General features: G+C 40.3%; 1 protein-coding gene and 1 pseudogene across 20 annotated transcripts in view; one reads left to right on the top strand and one right to left on the bottom strand.

Annotated features, from left to right (window-relative positions):
• Positions 1–23,044, bottom strand: part of SIPA1L1 (signal induced proliferation associated 1 like 1) — a 411,542-nt gene that overhangs the window by 381,057 nt on the left and 7,441 nt on the right. The gene's annotated exons all lie outside the window — the stretch shown is intronic.
• On the top strand, positions 20,123–20,672 carry LOC100437812 (PDZ domain-containing protein 11-like; annotated as a pseudogene).

Here is a 23,044-nt window from a genome sequence, read left to right as displayed (position 1 = left end):
ATCAAAAGACAGCATTCCCTTAACTAACAACCTATTTAAACTTTTCAGAATCTATTTTTAAAAGAAAACAAGATTAGCACAGAATGACTTATTTTAGTCTCTCCTAAGTCCCTCTGGGGGACTTAGGACCACTGCAATCCCTAACTTCACTCTTGTAAGAGTTTCCTATGTCCCTGGACCCAGATCAGTACATTTTCCACATTATGAGCAAACTTTTTCAATGCAAATCTGATCATTCTGCTCCCTGGATATTTCAAATCTTTCCAGGGCTCCCCTAGGCCTATAAAAGCCCCAAGTCCTTAGCATAATAGGCAAAACCTCACTAGGTTTTGCCAATCAGTGGCCAATCGGGTAAAGCCAATCAGTGGCAATACCTCTCACTTTTTTTTGTTTTGTCTTGAGAGTCTTGCTCTGTCGCCCAGGCTGCAGTGCAGTGGTGCGATCTCAGCTCACTACAACCTCCACCTCCCAGGTTCAAGCAATTCTCCTGCCTCAGCCACCCAAGTAGCTGGGATTACAGGCACATACCACCATGCCCAGCGAAGTGTGTGTGTGTGTGTGTGTGGGATTACAGGCACATACCACCATGCCCAGCGAAGTGTGTGTGTGTGTGTGTGTGTGTGTGTGTGTGTGTTTAGTAGAGAGACGGGGTTTCACCATATTAACCAGGCGCAGTGGCTCACGCCTATAATCCCAGCACTTTAGGAGGCCAAGGCAGACAGATCACGAAGTCTGTGATCACGAATAGGAGTTCGAGACCTCCCACTTCTGAAAAGTTTTTTCATAATCACTTTACTCCATCTAGCAGAAATGCTCTTATAACCAAGCCTCAGCACCTGCCTGCCCTCCCCACCCTACTCTATCTTCCCTTAGTCTCTTCAGATTTTAGAAGCAGTATCACCTCTTCAAAAGATGTCCTATTCTCCACATCCTCCCCAGTGTCACAAGAGCACTCCTTAACCAGCTTCCTAGGCACTCTGCCTGTATTTGGGGATTACTTACTAATGCGTCTGCTTCCCCCACTCTTGGGCCATCAAAAAATATGTGCAAGGAAATGCACTAAGGATACTAGCTACAAGCTAACCTCCTAAATTTAGAACTTCACATTCACCTTTGTTCCCCCCGCAGCAGGAGTACCAGGAACCCACAGTAATTAGAAACCCAGTGAATTTTTTGTAATATTGAAACCATCCTGGCTCCTGGTAACCACTACCTTTTTCTCTCGTGCTATCAAATCACCTGTTTAAACCTATACTAAAATTCTGTCAGAAAGTCATATGAAACTTTTTCTAGTTTCCTTTCTTTAGGAAAAAAAATATATTTTCCTTTCTTTAGGGAAAAAAAATGAAAACACTGATGTAAACCTTCAGATTTCAGGAGTGTCAGGGCTCAGAATACATTACCCCAAAGGATTCTGAACTGAAGGAAACTGGAGGGGCCCCAGAAACAAGGTCACTTCCCCTGCCTTCTATGTGAAGTATGGTCATAAAGGAATTCTCTAACCCATCTTACCTGAAAATAGATCATAAGACCCTTATTCCAGAAGGGTTCTGCCCTACACCCAGCAGAAAAGTAATGCTCAACACAGAGAGGCTGAGAAGAATCTGGACAGGCCTTGCTGGGTTCCCCTCTCAGTTTATTACCATTAGATCATTCCCTGTTTGTGCAATCACATTACTACATGGCCATGATTCTCTACCAAATCTAAGCATAGAAACAGTTTTCCCTGGGTCTTTGAGTCTTCATTTCTGAAAGCTCCCATGTCATATATAATTTTGTTAAACAAATCTGTCATGCTTTCTTTCTTGCTAACCTGTCTTTTGCTAACAGGAGTGTTGACCACAACCCTTGTGATGGATGAGGAAAAGGTATCATCTTTTTGCCCCTGTAAGAGCTTCTCTCACCTTATCAGTTCTCGAAGTTTCCCAACTGCGGTTCCTCAAATTAATGGTAGAGTTTTCAGTATCCTGGGGAAGAATCCATTTCAGCCTGGAGATTCTTAGTTATTTTAAGTGAGTAAGAACTTGTTTGCTTTACTCTCATCTTTCATATTCTACCCTTCTCTGTCTGAAAAATACTTTCCTACCATAAAAGATACTAAGAAAAAGGAGTGATTACTCTGAAATCCCTTTTGTTAAAATTAAACAGTGGGTTTAGCCTCTTTTTAGTTATCACTTTGTTTTAAAGCTTAAAAACTAATTTGCATACACTTTAATAAAGCGGAACACAAATACACTTTATGACACAGCAAGTCCACTCTTAGACATATATCTAATGGGAAGGCATGCCCCCTGTGCACCTCAACATGCATGCAAGAAAGGGCCTAATGACCAGAAGTTGAAAACTGAAACTCAAACATCCATCAAGAGAAGACAGTATAAAGAGTTGGATATTGATACAACGGAAAACTACTGACTAAAGAAAATGAACTACAGGAAATACATGGATAAATTTTACATGTTAGGCAAGATAAACCAGGCACAAAAGAAAACATGCTGTAAAATCCCATTTCTACAAATTTCAAAAAATATATAAAAACTAATCAATGGTGACAGAAGTCAAAAGAGCTGTTATCTTTGGGGTGCAGGAGGGCTAATGATTGCAAAGGTGCAGAAGATGGCTCTTAGGGGCGCTGGTAATAGTCTCTGTTGACCCTGTATGATGGTTACATGTGTGTATGCATTTTCTGATCATTTATCAAGCTGTACCTTTACAGTTTGCGTACTTGATGTGGATTATACTTCCAAAAATTTTTTTAAATCACTGTGGTAATTTCAAATTTTTTTCCTGCAAGCCACTGGTCACCCTAGGTATACTCTGTCTAAAATATTTGTAGCAGTTCAGCCTATTCTTTTGTTTTCATGCTTACTATATGCCCTTTTCTCTTTTGTATTCCACTTAAAGTCTGGCCTCCTGAATAGAAAGACAACCCACAGAGTGAAACATTTTGCAAATCTAATAAAAGATCTGTGTCTAAAATATATAAGGAATATTTACAACTCAACAAAAAAAGACAAAAACCTTAACTTTAAAATGGGCAAAAAATGTAAACAGACATTTCTCCAAAGATCTACAAACGGCCAGCAAACACATAAAAAGATGCTCACCATCATCAGTCATTAAGGAAATAAAAGTCATTCACACCTATTATGACAGCAAAAAGAAAAAGAAAAGCCATACAGTAACAAGTGTTGGCAAAGATGTGGAGAAACTGGGACCTTAATACACTGCTCGTGGAAATGGACAATGGTACAGCCACCTTGGAAAACAGTCCGGCACTTCCTCAAAAGGCTTGATTGTTTAGAGTTACTAAGCATAGAGTTACTATATAAGTCAACAATTCGACTCCTAGGTATATATCCAAGAAAAAATGGAAACATATGTGCACATTAAAACTTACACCTGCAAAGCAGCATTATTCTTAATAGCCAAAAAGGAGAAAAACCCAAGTGTCCATCAACTGATGAAAAGAAAAAAACAAAATGTTATTAGAATAGAATATTACTTGACAATACAAAGAAATAAAGTATGATACATGCTACAACATGTACAAACCTTGAAAACATTATTAGAAGCCAGTCACAAAATACTACATTTTGGCTGGGCATGGTGGCTCATGCCTGTAACCCCAGCACTTTGGGAGACCAAGGCAGGTGGATTACTTGAGGTCAGGAGTTCAAGACCAGCCCGGCCAACACGGTGATACCCCATCTCTACTAAAAATACAAAAAAATAAATAAATAAATAAAATTACCCAGGCGTGGTGGCGTGTGCCTGTAATCGCAGCTACTCGGGAGGCTGAGGCAGGAGAATCGCCTGAACCTGGGAGGCAGAGGTTGCAGTGAGCCGAGATCACACCACTGCACTCCAGCCTGGGCAACAGAGCAAGACTGTCTCAAAAAAAAAAGACTACATATTGCTTAAATTTACATGAAACATCCAGAATAGACAAATCAATAGAGACCGAAAGTAGATTAGTGGTTGCTTAGGGCTAGGGAGATAGAAAGATAGGCAGGAGGGTGATAGTTAACGTGCATGAAATTTATTTTTGAGGTAATGAAAATGTTCTAAAATTGTGGTGATGGTTACACACAGCTGTGAATACATTAAAAGCCACTCAATTGTACACTTTAAATGGGCTAACTGTATAATGTGTGGATTATATCTCAATAACCTTTTTTAAAATCTGGCTTCTTTTCCAATGACCATGAACACTTTGTTGACTTCTTTAGAAGCCATCCCCACTTTTGCTTACCATCATGACTTGCAATCATACAATCACAATTTTTGTTTCTTGGTGCTCCCCACACATCTCGATGAAACCATACTCTTTTCTACAGTTCTGCTGGCCTTGGAGGTAATACCATCTTTGCTCTGAGCTTCACGAGACACCTTTCTAAAAATCTCATGTGCAAGAGGGTCTTGCACAACTTCTATCAGGACGAAACCCCAAAAATAAAATAGCCAGTTTCACCCAAAGTTCTCAGCATGAATTAACTAGTCAAATTTCCACCTCCAGCTTCTAAAAATGAAATTACCGGTAAGTCTAAGACTTATCAGATGTCTCCAGTTACAGGGTTGAGATTTCCACACATATAGTTTAAACACACCATTTATAAACTACCTTGTCTCTGTGTCAGGTTAAAAATTATACAAATTTGGCTGGGCGTGGTGGCTCACACCTATATAATCCCAGCACTTTGGGAGGCCGAGGCAGGCAGATCATGAGGTCAAGAGATCGAGTTCATCCTGGCCAACATGGTGAAACCCCATCTCTACTAAGAATACAAAAATTAGCTGGGCGTGGTGGCAAGCGCCTGTAGTCCCCAGCTACTCGGGAGGCTGAGACAGGAGAATTGCTTGAACCCGGGAAGCGGAGGCTGCAGTGAACCAAGATCACGCCACTGCACTCCAGCCTGGCAACAGAGAGAGATTCCATCTCAAAAAAAATAATAATAAATTATACAAATTTATTCAGGGATGCATGTAAGAGTAAGCTCTGGGTGCCAGGCGCGGTGGCTCACGCCTGCAATCCCAACACTTTAGTAGGCCGAGGCAGGCGGATCACAAGGTCAGGAGACAGAGACCATCCTGGCTAGCACGGTGAAACCCCGTCTCTACTAAAAATACAAAACAATTAGCCAGGAGTGATGGCGGGCACTTGTAGTCCCAGCTACTCAGGAGGCTGAGGTAAGAGAATGGCGTGAACTCGGGAGGCAGAGCTTGCAGTGAGCTGAGATCGCGCCACTGCACTCCAGCCTGGGCAACAGAGCAAGACTCCATCTCAAAAAAAAAAAAAAAAAAGAGTAAGTTCTGGGAAAAATCAAGTTGCAAAGACAAAGTCCTGGCCTTCAAGGTCTAATGAAGCAAATACAGAAAAATAATTTTAATATACTTTGGCAAAGCTCCCTAGCTTCCCTCTGACTTGGCACTTAAAACTGAGCTCTAACTTTCTGTTACTTGTCTATCACCTTGGCTTAATCCTACAGAGGCGAGGACATCCTTTGAATCCCAAAGGACTGGCACAGTGCACTGCATATAGGAAAGCATCAACAACTGTCTGATGACTGAATAAGTGCATGAAAGAGCATGAGTATGCATGGAGAACCAAATATCTTCCACATAGTACCCGTCTCCCACACAGTGCCCTCTTAACCTCTGCTCAGTTACAATCCCAGTCACACATGGCCATAGTACAGTCCTTACTAAGGCGGGTAGGTAGCAAACTATGCCAGGAAACTGACTCCTCCTGCTCTCCTCCTCCCCCACTCCCACCTGAGCTCTTAGCTTTCCTACCCCTAGCCTTCCCCACTGACACCCAGGGGAAAATGTTCAGGATGACCTTTCAAAGAAAACTACTGATGAGATGGAATTTTCCTGTGCTGTGCAGATGACATTTATTTTACAAATCCAAGAATCCACCATGATAATTCAAATGAAATATATCTTTCCATTAAGGTCCTTCAAAATCCAAGAGAAAGACACTAGAAAAAATTGAAAAGGTGGCATGCCAGGCACAGTGGCTCACGCCACCTCCTAGCAGTTTGGGAGACTGAAGCTGGCGGATCACTTGAGCTCAGAAGTTGGAGAGCAGCCTGTGTAACGTGGCAAAACCCCGTCTCTACCAAAAAATACAAAAAATTAGCTGGGCATAGTGGCGCACACCTATGGTCCCAGCTACTCAGGAAGCTGGAGTGGGAGGATCACTTGAGCCCAGGAGGCAGCGGTTGCAGTGAGCCAAGATTACGCCACAGCATTCCAGCCTGGGCAACAGAGTGAGACCCCATCTCTCTCGATAGACAGACAGACAGACAGAAATTTTTAAAAACCTGAGAAGTTGGGAGGGCTTGTAAGAAGCCCTGGGTCCAACATCTACTGGACATCTACTATATGTCAGGCACTGGGCCTGCTGCCTTACAAGTGACATCCTAAAAGCTCTCACTCATTGATCCTAAATCTAAACTGTGGGAAGGGTGCTATATACATTGTCTCATTTCATCTTTATAATAACCTTGAGTTAAGCATCATCATCTTTTCCTTTTAAAAATTAAGAAAGAGGTTGAGGAATTGTCTGAGATCACTGTGGTAGGGCGGAACCCAGGTCTCTGGTTCCAAAGCCTGCATGTGCCCCTACCACTTAATATGAAACACTATGACTGTAAACAAGCAATTAAATCCATTTCCTAAATCTAAACTACAAAAATGAGGGAAATGCTTCCTTCAAATGTTTGCTATGAACATTAAATGAAACACTGACTTCAAAAAAAAGTGCTAGTACCTAAGAGACCCTTTTAAAAAAAGTTTTTTTCCTTGCTCCTCCTATTATAAATTCTCCCAACCTTAAACCATGGACACGCAGTGGACACTGCAATCTAAAAACCATCTCGCATATTCTGTCCTAGAGGGAAGACTCCATTTACTCATCTAGCATAGATTAGTATCTGAGAAAAGCATCTGGAATGCCAATTACCACCTCATCAAGTTTTAGAACACAACACACTTGTAACTTGGAAATTATTCACAAAGAAATCTAAGGTAAATACTGTTCTTGGTTTTGTTCCCTGATACTTTCTTCCTGAGAACTCCCAGACATCCCTTCCCCAAGATGGTCCCCCACAACAGCAGAAACATTTCTGGGGGCCTTTTTTCCTTTCCCTTATCAAATTTCACCTTAAAGCCTTTTACTGGACAGAGCTCTGTTCTGCTTGTTTTTAGAAGCCATTTTTTAAAGACAAGAAACATGAAAGTAGTAACAGTGGTTATTCTTGGGTGGCAGAATGATGGATGACATTTTTCTTCTCCATACTTTCCTGTATTTTCCAAATTTTCCACAAAGTCTTATGTACTGCTTCCATAATATAAAGAGAAAAAAATCAAAGATGGTACATTTAAATTATTTCCTTCATCTCCTGATAAGATATTTTTCTCTATTCTTCCTGAATTCCCAACTAGCTGGAAGCATCCTGAGAAGAGAACTGCAGTGTTATCTACGAAACACATAGTTCATCCACAGCCAGCGCCTGACACGAAACAGCTCAAAAAGTATTTGCTGAGTGGATGATGAATATTAGGTAATATTTAGAAATGGACTTTGTGGATTGATGGTGGGTGGACCAAGGTTTTGAGGGTGGCATGTCCTCAATATTGTTGGATTATTGTGGTTATAGGACATTATTTAAAAGGTAGCTTTCAAACACTCTTAAGCAGTTCAACATGAAAAGTCTGTAATGTGAAGACAAGGTGAACCAATCAAGGTGATTTACTGCTGCAATGGTAAACCAAGAACAGGATGATAAATAGGCTAAGGTCCTTGCACATCTTGCTATAAATGAGTGCGCCAGGAGTGGAATTCATTAAATAACTTTGGAGCTCTCTGCCATTTAGAACGCACATCGTGGCCTTCTTTGGCTACCAAAGTTTAACAATCCTTTTTAAAATTAATCTTCGTTCTTAGGAGATTAAATAAAACTAAATACTAAAGCAAATGAGAGATTAAGATAAAACCACCCAACCTAGTTATTACACCACCAAAAATCCTTATCTAATAAACCAAAGCAAAAATCTTGAGGATTTATAAACATGAAAAAGAAATCTCAAATATTTGGTTTGGAGAAATGAGCTGTACGTAAGGTTTAAAGTGGGTATACTGAATTCAAAAAACATACACAGTCCAAAACTCAATAGAAAAGTTCAGGTATAAAAAAATGTACTCCTTTCCCATCATAATCTAAGTTAACTACAAGAACTTTACCAGCAATTTCATTTCTGTCTGATCAACTGAACAGTTTCCTAGATGAATACTTGGAAAAGCCAAGACTGAACTTACACTTGTACTCTCTATATTTTCAATTAACTTCACTTCCATCAACATCTCTTTAAAAATCTGTATATTTCTAGGGGACTCTTATACACTGTTGGTGGGAATGTATTAGTTCAGCCACTGTGGAAAGCAGTTTGGAGATTTCTCAAAGAGTTTAAAACAGAGCTACCATTCAACCCAGCAATCCCATTACTAGGTATATACCCAAAGGAAAACAGGCCAGGTACGGTGGCTCACATCTCTAATCCCAGCACTTTGGGGGACAAAAAATGTCCCCCAAAAATGCAGGTGGATCATTTGAGTCCAGGAGTTTGAGATCAGCCTGGGAAACAAGGCAAAACCCTATCTCTACAAAAAATATAAAAATTAGCCAGGTATGGTGGGGCACAACAACAGTTCTAGCTACTCGGGAGGCTGAAATGGGAGAATCACTTTAACCCAGGAGGCAGAGGTTGCAGTAAGCAGAGATGGTACTACTGCACTCCAGCCTGGGCAACAAAGTGAGACCCTGTCTCCAAAAAAAAAGAAGAGAAGAGCAAGTCATTCTACTGAAAAGACACATACACTCACATGTTCCTCACAACACTATTCACAACAGCAAAGACATGGAATCAACTGAGGTGTTCATCAACGATGGGTTGGATAAAGAAAATATGGTATATATACACCATAGAACACTACGCAGCCACAAAAAAAAGAGTAAAATCATGTCCTGTGCATCAACATGGATACAGCTGGAGGCCATTATTCTAAGCAAATTAAAGCAGGAAAAGAAAAGCAAATACCACACGTTCTCACTTACAATTGGGAGCTAAACACTGGGTACTCACGGACATAAGAATGGCAATAATAGACACTGGAACCACTAGAGAGGGGAGGGAGAGAGAGAGGGATGAGTTGAAAAACTAACTGTTGGGTACTAAGCTCAGTACCTGCATAACGGGATTATTAGAAGCCCAAACCTCAGCATCACACAACATACCCATGTAACAAACCTGCACCTGTACCCCTGAATCTAAAACAAAAGTTGGGGAGAAAAAAATCTGTATATTTCTAACATGCCTCCAGGCTCTTAAAAGACATGTATTTCAAAACAAAGCAGATGCTGACTTGATGACAGCCCGATAATTTTAGGGCAATAGGCAGAAGTCAATGACAAGATGACAAATGCACAACACAATCCATGCTGCAAGATGAGAAAGAAAGCATTTCACCCCAAAAAATAAATGTCTCAAGCTTCCTGTCTTGCTCAAGTTGGGAAGTAACGTGAAGGTGTTCTTACCAGAAAAAACTCTGTGTTTATTACAAACTTAGTGAAGATTTGCATTTATTTCACCAAACTATATATATTCACATTTCACCTAGCTATTCATATTAAAAGCATCTGCAATCCTGGGCCTTGCACTTCCCTCGGCAGGTGTCAGCCCACTGTGGAAGTTGCTCCCCACATCTCAGTAAGTTCTGTTGGCCAGAAAGGACATTCAGTGACAAGCACTACTTTAAATACACTATCCATGACTTTTCTCTAGGTGTCTGAGATACTAGTACATCTTCACCTCCTAAAAGTTCATTCATCTACCACTTAATTTTTCTTTTTTTTTTTGAGACGGAGTCTCGCTCTGTCATCCAGGCTGGAGTGCAGTGGTGCAACCACAGCTCACTGCAACCTCCACCTCCTGGGTTCAAGCAAGTCTCCTGCCTCAGCCTCCCGAATAGCTGGGACTATGGGCATGCACCACCATGCCTGGCTAATTTTTTTGTGGTTTTTTAGTAGAGATGCGGTTTTGCCATGTTGGCCAGGATGGTAACTCCTGACCTCAGGTAACATCAAATTTTTCTCAGTAAAGCCTACAATAGGAGGAAATGAGGGAAAGAAAAAGAAATGGTATTAACTCTTATGCAAACCATGTCTGAGTCTCCTCAGGCAAACAGTAGAGCATCAGAAAGTAAGGTGAGCATCAGAAAACTAGGGGAGCACCGGAAAGCTAGGGAAGCAACTGAAAGCTAGACAAGTTATTTAGCCTTTCTCAGTTTCCTTACATCTGTTAAATGTTGAGAATACCTATTTTTCAGGAATTTCATGAGGATAAAATGAGATGGAATAAGTAAAGAACCTAACACAGAATGAATTCACCGGTGGTGTTCAGCAAAAGATATTTATGATCATTATTAACTGGGCACTAGGGCCGACACCGTGACAGGCCAAAGTCCTACAACAGATTAAGAAAAAGAAACCACCAAATGGGTAACACACTAACTGTGAAATCCAGATCATTGTTAAAGATACGAAAAAAAAAAAAAAAAAACTGTCCCTGACTTTCCATTTGGGCACAACATGAATGAATAATAAACCATATACCATGCTTAAAACTATAGTAGCAAGATCAGCCTTTCACTGGAGAAACAGATGATCTTTTATTATCAGTGCAGCATAGTGTTTAAAACGAATTATAAGTTTAACAGGGTGGTGGTCATAGCTACCTATTATAAGCAGACAGGCTTTCTGGCATTCCCAACAAAATACGCTTTATGCACACAGCCAAAATATGACTGCAATTACTCTGGTCCCAACAGATGACTGCATTAGATAACGCCTCAACTCAGTAGCTGCTACAATCTATGTTAAGAGAAGCAGAAATTCTGTAACAGGAACTCAATATCCTGGCTCCCACAGAGTCCTAATGTCTATCTTATAGGCTTGTTTATAAAGATTAGCAATAATGTGACACAAAGTGCCTGACACAGTGGTTACTCAATAAATGATAGCTGATATTAATTACCGGAAGCAACAAAATCTAAAGCCAGAACCTGCCATGAAACAAATGAAGATAGAGTGGCTCCTTCTCAACCAAGACATTAAGTTGTATGAAAACACTTGGATAGGCCGGGCACGGTGGCTCACGCCTATAATCCCAGCACTTCTAGAGGCCGAGGCAGGTGGATTACCTGAGGTCGGGAGTTCAAGACCAGCCTGGCCAACATGGTGAAACCCTGTCTCTACTAAAAATACAAAAAATGAGCCAGGTGAAGTGGTGAGTGCCTGTAATCCCAGCTACTCAGGAGGCTGAGGCAGGAGAATCGTTTGAACCTGGGAGGCGGAGGTTGCGGTGAGCCGAGATCATGCCACCACACTCCAGCCTGGGCTACGGAGTGAGACTTTGTACCTCCCCCCAAAAAAAAAAAAAAAAAAAAAAAGAAAAGAAAACATTTGGATAAAGAACATAGTACTAAGCCCTACCACAAGGAAGGCTTGTCAGTAAACATCAGGTTAATCATCTTGCCAGTCAAGAAGGAATCCCAAAGTGCCCATTCCTCTGGGGAAAACAAAGAACCATGAAAAAAAGAGAAATGGTCTCTATCCTCAGAGAATCTATACCTACCTGAGGAGAAATCACATGGTTTCAGCTCTCTGTCTGCATTACTCCCTTGACTCTATGCTCCATGAAGGCAAAAACTAAAAACTTTATATTGCCATATAATACAGGCACTCAATAAATATCTGGTAATCTGGCTATGTAGAGTGGCTCACGACTGTAATCCCAGCACTTTGGGAGGCCAAGGCAGGCAGATCACTTGAGGTTGGGAGTTCAAGACCAGCCTGGCCAACATGGTGAAACCCCATCTCTGCCAAAAATACAAAAATAAGCCGGGCGTGGTGGTACACACCTGTAATCCTAGCTAATTGGGAAGCTGAGGAAGGAGAATTGCTTGAACCCAGGAGGCGGAGGTTGCAGTGAGCTGAGATCACACCATTGCACTCCAGCCTAGGCAACAGAGTGAGACTCTGTCTCAAAAAATAATAATAATAAATAAAAATAAAATAAATAAAAATCTGGTAACCAAATGAGCCTCTTAGGATCTCAGGACTAAAAGAGCCACCTAATTCAAAACTTTCCAAGCCTGGCTTCACAGACTGCTCAACCTAAACTCTCAAGGTGGAGACTGAGAATCTGTGTATTTAAAATGCCCCCGGATGACTGTGATACTCGATGACTGTGATAATCACTAGTGTAACTGAGCCCATGTGAATCATCTGAACGCCCTTTACAACGACCCTGTCCAGAAATGATCCAGCCTTATGCGTGAGGGCCTCCAACGATGGGAACACAGCCTATCACAACTGCAAGCACCTGGACCAGCAAAGTCCTTTCTAATGTTTACTCAAATATCTGTATTTACTCTACTCATTGGTTCTGTCCTGTGAGGCCTGAGAAGACAAAAGGTAACCTCTCCTCCTTCCACATGATGGACTTTTGACTCCTGCGACAAAGGATGACGCCCCTCTGAGTTTTCTCCAGGCTAAACACTCTTGATGAACTATGCATTAATCATTAAGTGCTAGGCTCTTTAAGTACGCAACACAATACAACAACATGTCAGAGAAGGGAGAAATCAGGCTGTGTTATGGTAACCAACAAGACATCAATGAAGAAGGTGGGTCTTGAAGGATGAGAAAGACAGGGATAAAACTAGTGTTCAGGGGCTGGTGCTCAGAGGGAAAAGGGAGACAAGATACTGGTAAGGAGTACCATATGCAGGGAAGGGTATAAGAGTGATAAAGCAACAAATGAGGAAATTAGTAGGTTTCACATACTTTTTTTTTTTTTTTTTTTTGAGACATGGTCTCACTCTGCTGCCCAGGCTGGAGTGCAGTGGCACTATCTCTGCTCACTGCAGCCTCAACCTCCTACCCTCATGCAATCCTCCCATCTCAGCCTCCTGAACAGCTTGGACTACAGGCATGCATCACCATGCCTAGCTAATTTTTTTGTATTTTTTGTAAAGACAGGATTTCACCATGTTGACCAGGCTGGTCTCAAACTCCTAGGCTCAAGTGAACCATCCATCTCAGCCTCTGATATGGTTTGGCTGTGTCCCCACCCAAATCTCATCTTGAATTGTAGCTCCCATAATTCCCACGTGTCATGGGAGGGAGCCGGTGGGAGACAATTGAATCATGGAGGCTGGTCTTTTCCATGCTGTTCTTGTGATAGTGAATAAGTCTCATGAGATCTGATGGTTTTATAAAGGGGAGTTCTCCTGGACATGCTCTCTTGCCTGCTGCCATGTAAGACGTAACTTTGCTACTCATTTGCCTTCTGCCATGATTGTGAGGCCTCCCCAGCCATGTGGAACTGTGAGTCCATTAAGCCTCTTTCCTTTATAAATTACCCAGTCTCAAGTATGCCTTTATTAGCAGTGTGAGAAGAGACTGATACAGCCTCCCCAAGTGCTGAGATTACAAGTGTGAACCACCGCACCTGGCCTCCATACTTTTTGAATTAAATATAACTAAAACCGAAAATGAACTAAAGATTTTTCAAAAATCAGAATAGGACAGAAGAGGACAAAGCAAAGTCCTAGCATAGGAAGGCAAAGACATAGTCTGGTAGAGGCCAAAAACGGAGAGACCAAACAGGAATGTCGTAAAAGCAAGCAGGAAAGTATGACTTTGATGTAGCAAAGTATTAGAGCCCCTTGAGTTCCTCCAGGGTGGCACATGTAACTAAGTGGTCCCTTAGAAAGAATGATTAGACAAGATGGCCTGGAGAATGGGACAGCGGGAGTCAAAGGGGTCAGAAAGGAGGCTTAGATACAGCTGCTTAGATACAGGGATCAAGGTCCACTCTAAGACAGTGACAATAAAACTAAGAGCAAAAGCTGAAAAATAAAATCAATTCAAAGGGAAAAAAATGATAAAGCTTGGTCACAGATCAGAGCAAAAGTAAAACAAAGGGAAGAATCAGAAATGACTTCTAAGAGCTGCAAGAAATTCGAGGGAAAAACAGGATAATACTCTGGAAAGGTGCGGTAAAACAATTACGCAATCACACGTACTGAATGCACTGGTGGATTAGTACTAGGGTGGTTTTATTTTATGAAAGCTTCAAAGTTCACTCCCTGTTCTACAAACACACATAGTAACTGGTCGTTTTGCTATTTTCTCTAGTCCCAGCACAGGTTGTAGTTTCTGTGTCAGCAGACAGGGAATATTTGGTTTTGAATCCTTAATCTGTAACATTACCACCAAAGTTAAAGCGCTTGCAAAAAATGTGCTTTGACAGAGCTAGGTGAAAGAAGCCAGTCACAAAATACAAAATATTATATGATCCCATTTATATGAAACACACAGAAGAGGCAAATCTATAAAGACAGAAAGTAGGTTAGTGGTAGCCTAGGGCTAGGGTCAGGGAGGAGGGGTGCGGCTGGAAAGAAATGGGGAGTGACTGCAAATGGGTTTGTAGTTTCTTTGTGGGGTAATGAAAATGTTCTAAAATTGTTTATAGAGATAGCTGCAGAACTGTATGAATATACTAACAACTACTGACTTTTTAATTTAAATACAGAATTATAACTCAATAAAGTTGTTATTTAAAAAAACTTTAGGAGTACATAAATAATTACTGCGACTTCAGACGCTCAGCATCTCTCCAATAAAAGCAACTATTGCACTTAAGTTCAAATAAAAAGCCATCAGACAATTTGGAAAGCCTAAAAGATACTTTAGGAAGACTAAGACAGTCATGTTCCTTCTAGGGGGAAAAATTAAGCATGAAAAAGATACAGATTTAAACATATAGATCCCCTTTAAATTAGTTCTTACAATTGACCAAAATTTTCTAATATGTACTTAAAAAGGAAAGACAAGGTTTGAGGTTTCTCTTCAACAATTATGAACAATTATGTCAAGTAATATACTGTGTGCCTATGGTTCAGTTTCTTAGAGGCTGAAACAAAATAATATACAGTAAGTCAATTCAATGAAAAGCAAAAGACTACGTAACTTAACAAATACTGAGCGGATGGGTAAACCTATTTTATAAATCTGAAGACCTAACAAAAACCCTCATGTAGAGAGAGGTCCTTTTGCTCAAAACATATAAGAAAACTATCCAAAATAACTTCTGCCCCCATGATATCTCCTGAAAAACATGGTTCCTAACTCCCTGAGGCCTTCATTATTAAAGCGATTACCATTCTCTTTCCACTGAACACTTAGAATGCTTACTTAGATGGTATTCCAATGGTTACCATACTTACTTAGATGGCAGTCATCAAGTTATATTCACTGCATGTGTCAAGACCTTTCTAAATCAGAGGACCTGCAATGGGCACACACTGCTGATGCCCAGTGGAACCTTGCTGACTGATAATCAAATGAGGACAGCAGTGAAGAGTGATAGTGTTTCTGTTCAAAACTGCTTGTGGATTAGAAGAACCCAAAACCATCACATCTGTTGGCTAAAGACATCTTTTTTTTCTTTTGAGACAGAGTCTCACTCTGTTGCCCAGGGTAGAGTGCAGTGGCACGATCTCGGCCCACTGCAAGCTCCACCTCCTGGGTTCACTCCATTCTCCTACCTCAGCCTGCCAAGTAGCTGGAACTACAGGCGCCCACCACCACGCCCGGCTAATTTTTTGTATTTTTGGTAGAGATGGGGTTTCTCCATGTTAGCCAGGATGGTCTCGATCTCCTGAGTTCGTGATCCGCCCGCCTCAGCCTCCCAAAGCGCTGGGATTACAGGCGTGAGCCACCACGCCCAGCCAAGACATTCTTAAAGGAACAATCAACTGGTGGGAAAGTATAGATTATAAAAGTACTACATTTCAAATATATAACTATTTACTACTACCTCTAATGACAGACATTTAATAAATTCAAAATGCCACTGATAAAAATACAAGACTGATGCTTTCAACATGGTGGATCCTAAGCGAATTTTAATTCAATAGATTCAAATACAGACTTAATGTATTTCACCTGCCTACAAAAAAAAATGTAAAGCAGTCAAAAAAACTAGAATATATAAGTATTCTGAATCAAGAAACATGAAGAGTGGTCTCCCTAAATCATCAGACCTATTAGACCCTATCTGTTAATGGATTCAAGTTATGGAAAAAGCCTAAAATAAAGAATTTGAGAAAGATAAGAGCCATTTTTCTACTACAACACCCTCCCACCTAAAAAAATTACTTTGGCCCAAAGCTATGTTTATTAAGAGGCAAGTCTGGTACCACACTCTCAAGTAGTGGCTCTACACAAAATGAAGCCCTCTGACACCCTGGAGATAACTGAAATACATACATACCAAGTTCTCCCAGAAGCTGCCCAGGAATTGCATGAGGGATCAAAGAGAAAGCTTTCACATCTACTGGGACAGAAACCAGGCTTTGGAGGGCATATGCTAACTTTCCACAATACAATGTGGCCTATGAGTTAAACAGTGCAAAAGAGACCACAAACGACACAAGATGGTAGCCAGTCTACTTTCCAGAAATAATATAAGACACAGCTTTACAAGTTTTAACTTTTTTTTCTCATTTGATCTCAAGAATTCTGAGAAGGGCAGACACTTTCCCCACTTCACAGATGAGAAAACTAAAGCTCACGAAGACTGACAGACCTGCCCAGCTGCCTACCTGACTGCTCCACTTGGCAAGTCAACTTGCATCTCATACCCAACATGCACAGATCAACTCTTAATACCACACCCAAACTTGCTCCTCCAGGCATCTCCATTTCAATAAATGGCATCCCCATTATTCCAGTTGCTCAGGCTAAACACCTCGGTGTCATCCTTGAGGACACTCTTTGTCACACTCCACATCATCTCACCCACCAGTGAATCACTTTAGCCCCATTTGAGATATATCCAGAAACCACTCACTTCTCATCACCTCCACAGCTGCTATCATTATCTCACCTATAGAGCATTGCTAGAAACCTCTAACATCCCCCTATTTCCACCTTTGCACTCCTCCCCATTCTATTCCCCTACACAACAGAGTGTCACTCTTTAAAGATGTCAGACCAAAACCCTTTGTACAAAACCCTCCAGTGGCTTCCCATCGCACTCAGAGTTGTTTATTGATGTATCCTTAGTATGAGAACGTTATCTGCCATCTACAAAGTGCATAATGATACTGCTGATTAGTAAATGAAAGACAGCCAAAGTCACACAACTAGCATGTAGTAAAGCCAGGACTAGAACAAATCTTCCACTGTTCTTTGGTAACACTGAAACCAGATTTACGAAAAGCAACAATCCACATGGGAGGAAATTCTTACATTTTACTTTGCATAACTGAATCTTTTCATGTATAGTCAATACTATGTTGAATTTCCAACAAGTTAAAATGAAAATATCACTTTATAAAGCCATGAAATCTCACACTAGGAACTCTGAATATTACTTTTTTGGCAGCATGAGCAATAGCTGCTTAATTATCACAGTAATGGCACTCAGATCTTCAGTGTGACTGTTCTGCATTCAGTGACATGATGTTACCATTATCCCAAGACGACTACACATAAAGATGACCATAGTCTAAAAGATTCAGAACCAAGCACCTAGAAGAGGTAACAAGCATTTCCAAATCTCCTACACACACATTATATCAATCATCTGAAACAGGCATTAAGTTTCCATGGTGCTACCCATAACAACAGAAAGGTTAGATTCAGAATTGTCTACTACCAAAATTAAAAAGAAAAACTCTGAGCTGAGTTTAAATGTTGATTGGTTTCAGCTCAGAATGAACTAACACTAAAATTATCCACCATTCTAGAATTTTCTCACTAAAATATTTTAGAGTTAAAAACAAAAACTCTAAATTTCTTTCTTCAGTTCTTTCAAAAATATTTCTACTATCTATAAAAAGGCCTAAATCTTACTAAATCATAGTAATAAATTTATAGAATTTTTACAGTAGGTCTTAAAGAAAACTGAATTCAACCCTCAATTTTCTCCCTTTTACCAAGAAGGATTACTTGACACATAACAGGTAAACAATGAAGACTTATTAAGTGAATGAAGAAATGAATGAATGAATGAAGATCCAGAAGGGTTATATGACTCTTCAAAGCTCCAACAATCAATATCAAATCCAGGATTAGTCATAACTAGCTTTCCAGATTCTTTTGGAGTGGGTGTGGGAGTAGAAGAAACCAAGATTTAAAAACCCTATCTGGGTCCTCAGGAAAATCTTAACCAAAAGGCATTACAGCCAGTTTCCTTTGGTACTCTTCCTTAGAAAAGCACTTGATAAAATAAATTTTGCCAAGATATATCTCCTTGGAAACCAAAATGCAGTTGACTGTTTATTTATCTATATACATATAAATAATATTTAATATAGGACCATAAACAACTGCAATTGTTTTTGCACCAAAACAGGTGGCCTTTGACTAAAAGAAAAATCCAACCAGAGGAGAGGAACAGAACATTGACAAGGGCCACATAAGTCACTAGAAGAGTATCAGCTATACAAGAACAGGAACCATGTATCCTGTTTACCAGCAGCAGCCACCAGTGCCTGGCATATAATGGGATTCAATAAACACTTACAGGAAAAGTGAATAAATTACTCCTTAGAGACCCACCTATGCAAACAAAAATTCATTTGGTCACCATTCAAATACCTTGCAGATACAAATTCATTTGGTCACTAATAAACAAATCTTTATGATAGGCCTACTACATACAAGCATACTACATTTTTCCTCCATGGAAATTCTACCAAATGTCCCTTCAAATAATATACTCAACCAAAATTATCCCCATCCTTGTATTAAGATGATGAGAAAATATTTCTTAAGTAGCCAAAATTAGTTACTATAGCAGCCACTAAATTTGCTGTTCTGGCTTCAATCTTTTGCCTTCAATTCATCCTGTACAACCCAGCCAGATCAGTTTTCTGTTTTTTTGTTTTTGTTTTTGTTTTCGTTTTTTAACACATCCAAAATATAAAACAGTGCTGTGGTTAAGTATTCTACCTTCATATGGGGCCCACTGCTATTCAACAAGCAGATACAGGAAATCTGAAACTACTGGCTTGGAAAAGGAAAGACAACACAGCATCAAGGAAAAAATTACCGCAAGTGACAGTTCTTATAATAATTTCTCTCCATCACTGTGATGCAACTGACACAGAGTGTTGGGTATGAATACCCACTAAGGTACACATCTGACTGTTGTGATAATTCAAGATTCGTTGCCTTTTTGAAGCTTTCCCAAGCCACTGGACTCTATATCTGTGAAAGTACTTTGCAAACCGGAAGTGCTAGACACACAGCTTTTACTATGCTCCTTGCCAATTGGTAGCCTCACACATTCTGCCATTAAAATCATCTTACCTCATTCTCTAAGTGTGTCTCGATCCTTCAAAAACAGGAAAAATTCTTTGAATTGTTTAATGTCATTTTTTTATTATTCAATATCTAGAACAGCATAACTTAAAAGTGCCATTTACACCTCCTGATTTCAGAACATATTACCAATCAAAACTGTGATAATGGCATAAAAACAGACAAAGAGACCAATAGAATAGACAGCCCAGAAATAAACCCACATATATAGTCAAATGATTTCTGGCAAGGGTGCCAAGACCACTCAATAAGGAAAGGACAGTCTCCTCAACAAATGGTGTTGGAAAAAATAAGATACCCACATGCAAACGAATAAAAGTTGGACCCTTATACTATACATAAAAATGAACCCAAAATGGACTAAAGACCTAAATTTGAGACCTATATTATAAAACTTCCAGAAGAAAACATAAAGAAAAAGCTTCATTACTTTGGACTTCGCAGTTACTTCTTAGATATGGCCAAAAGCAAAATTAGCCAAGTGGGACTACATCAAACTAAAAAATTTTTGTGCATCAAAGGATACAATCAGCAGAGCAAAAAAGCAACCTGGAGTGGAAAAAAATATTTGCAAATAATCTATCTCATAAGGTGTTAATATCTACAATATGGAGTGAAGCCTGAGGTCGCCAGGGACTGCCCACTGGGCCTTGCCCAAGATGGACAGCCAGATTCCTTATGATGACTACCGGGTGGTTTTCCTGCCTGCCTATGACAATCCTCCAGGACGGATTCCTCCTCATGAGAGGGTACCCCACCCAGACTACAACGAGTTGACCCAGTTTCCACCCCAAACCATCACACTGAAGAAGCCTCCTGGAGCTCAGTTGGGATTTAATATCTGAGGAGGAAAGGCCTCCCAGCTAGGCATCTTCATCTCCAAGGTGATTCCTGACCCTGATGCAGATAGAGCAGGACTTCAGGAAGGGGACCAAGTTCTAGCTGTGAATGATGTGGATTTCCAAGATATTGAGCACAGCAAGGCTGCTGAGATCCTGAAGACAGCTCGTGAAATCAGCATGCATGTCCGCTTCTTTCCCTACAATTATCATCGCCAAAAAGAGAGGACTGTGCACTAGAGAGTTACAGCCCACAGCCCTTCATGTGGACTCTCCCACGACATGCTAACTAGACTTCAGGGGAGCCACTTCTACTTTCAGCCCCTCCCTGGAATAGTGGAGTAGGGAGGATGGGGAGACAGCTAACCAACTGCATTACCCAAACTGTATTGCACTTTTAGTTCCCTAGTTTTCTAGGTGAGCTTCATTCAGAGAAGGATGATGATATCTAGGCATAACCTAGCCCATGAGGAACCTAGTTAGGAAAGACAACTGACATTTATTGAATTCCATGTACTAGTCCTTTCCACCTGTCATATTTTAATTATAGAAATAAGTAGCCAAAAGAATCTTGGGGATTTTCCATCTGACCTGCCTGGCCATCTCACCCCATCCTTGTACTACCAGAGGTTTCATACCCTTTGGAGACTCCAATGAGACCGTTTTCACCCCTTCCTCCTCCTAGCCTCTCCCCAAAAAAGTAAAACACAATGCTGAAGGAAAAAAATATATATCCAGAATATATAAAGAACTCCTACAACTCAACAACAACAAAAAAAATCAAATAACCCAATTTAAAAATGGGCAGAGGGCTTGAACAGACATGTATGCAGAGATAATATACAAATGGCCAACAAGAATATGAAAATACAATCAACCTCATCAATCATCAGAGAAACATATATCAAAACCATAATGAGATACTACCTTGCGTCCATTAAGATGGTTCCTATTTAAATTGTTTTTTTAATTAGCTCTGGGTGTGGTGGTGTGCACCATTAGTCCCAGCTACTCGGGAGGCTGAGGCAGGAGGATCGCTTAAGCCCGGGAGGTGGACATTGCAGTGAGCTGAGATCGCACCACTGCACTCCAACCTGAGTGGCAGAGGGAGATCCTGTCTCGAAAAATTTTTTATTAATTAATTTTTTAAAAAAAACAGAAAATAAGTATTGGTAAGGATGTGGAGCAGTTAGAACCCTTATGAACTGTTGATGAGATTGTAAAATGGTACAACTATGAAAAACAGTATGGAGGTTCCTCAAAAAATTAAAAATAAAACTATCATATGATCCAGCAATCCCACTTCTGGGTATATACACAAAATAATTAAAAGCAGGGTCTTGAAGAGATATCTGCACACTCATATTCATAGCAACAATCACAACTGCCAAGAAGTAGAAGTAACCCAAATATCTATCCACAGATAAATGGATAAACAAAATGTAGTATACCCATACAATGGAATACTATTAAACCTTTAAAAAGACAGAAATCCTGTCACATGCTACAACACTGATGAACCTTGAGAATTTTATGCTAAGTCAAATAATACAGACACAGACAAATACTACGATTCCACTTATATGAGGTTACCTAAAGTAGCCAGATTCATAGAAACAGAAAGAATGATGGTTGCCAGAGTCTGTGGGAGGTGGAAATGGGGGCTAATGTTTAATGCTTACAGAGTTTCAGATTCGCAAGATGAAAAAGTCCTGGAAATCTGTTTCACGACAAGGTGAATATACTTAATACTACTGAACTATATACTTAAAAATGGTTGAAATGGTCAACTTTTTGTGTTTTTACCACAATTTTTTTAAAAGAAGTACCAACATATAATTATCAAATTGCATGTACATGTCCCATCTCCACTGCAGGAGTCTAAGCAGCCTGACCCTTTAAACTGTTAGCAGTCATTTGAGGAGTTATTCCAAGTTATCTTTTTGAATCAATGGGCCTCTACAAAAGATCCAGAGGCTCTCCTTTTTACCCATCCAAAATGAAGTTTCTGCAATCCCCAGTTGGCTGCATTCTGGTTTAAGTCCACTACTTATTTACCTTATTGTCAAGCAGAGATCTAAAAATTATATAAAAGCCACTGTGTTTTCAACTGGGTGGGTGAGAAGCATAACAGAATCACCTACTGAGCTTCTTCAAATCACCCATCAACCTCAATATCTAGCATTCTCCCCCAGGAGAAAAGCCTCAAGGTTCACTGTGATTCTCTACCCAAGCACTCACTGCTTCCCCAAACACACATCCCACCCAAACCACAGAAAATCACTACTTTTAACCACCACCTTGAAAATGGCCTTCAGAACAATCTTACCCAAAGCAATTATTAGGCTGAGGTTTCTGAACTTTTAATAAGCCTTTTCTGTGAATCCTACAGCTCTCTGTAACCTACCATTTATCTACTGAAACATTATTTTGTTATGCAATTTACTATACCTTGCTTCCTGTTACAAAGGATCATCATTAAGATCCTAGTTTAAAAAATAAAACAACACTGAGACTCTTTGAAGAACCACAGGCATTTCTCAAACTGGAAAAGAGACATGGTTTAGGAACCATATTCAGGCCTCCTAACATGTTTCACAAGAGCACATTCTGAGCTAGGAGTCAAACCTGCCCCCCACTACACAAACAAACATACAAGCACGCACACGTACGCATACAGAGCACTCTCTTCGTTTGTCAAATACCAGCTACTAAGAAGTTAGGCTCTGGGAAAGC

The sequence above is a fragment of the Pongo abelii genome, chromosome 15, assembly GCF_028885655.2.
Source record: "Pongo abelii isolate AG06213 chromosome 15, NHGRI_mPonAbe1-v2.0_pri, whole genome shotgun sequence".
Lineage (NCBI taxonomy): Eukaryota > Metazoa > Chordata > Mammalia > Primates > Hominidae > Pongo > Pongo abelii.
The sequence above is the reverse complement of the archived record's forward strand: the minus strand, read 5'-3'. Positions and strand labels throughout refer to the sequence as shown.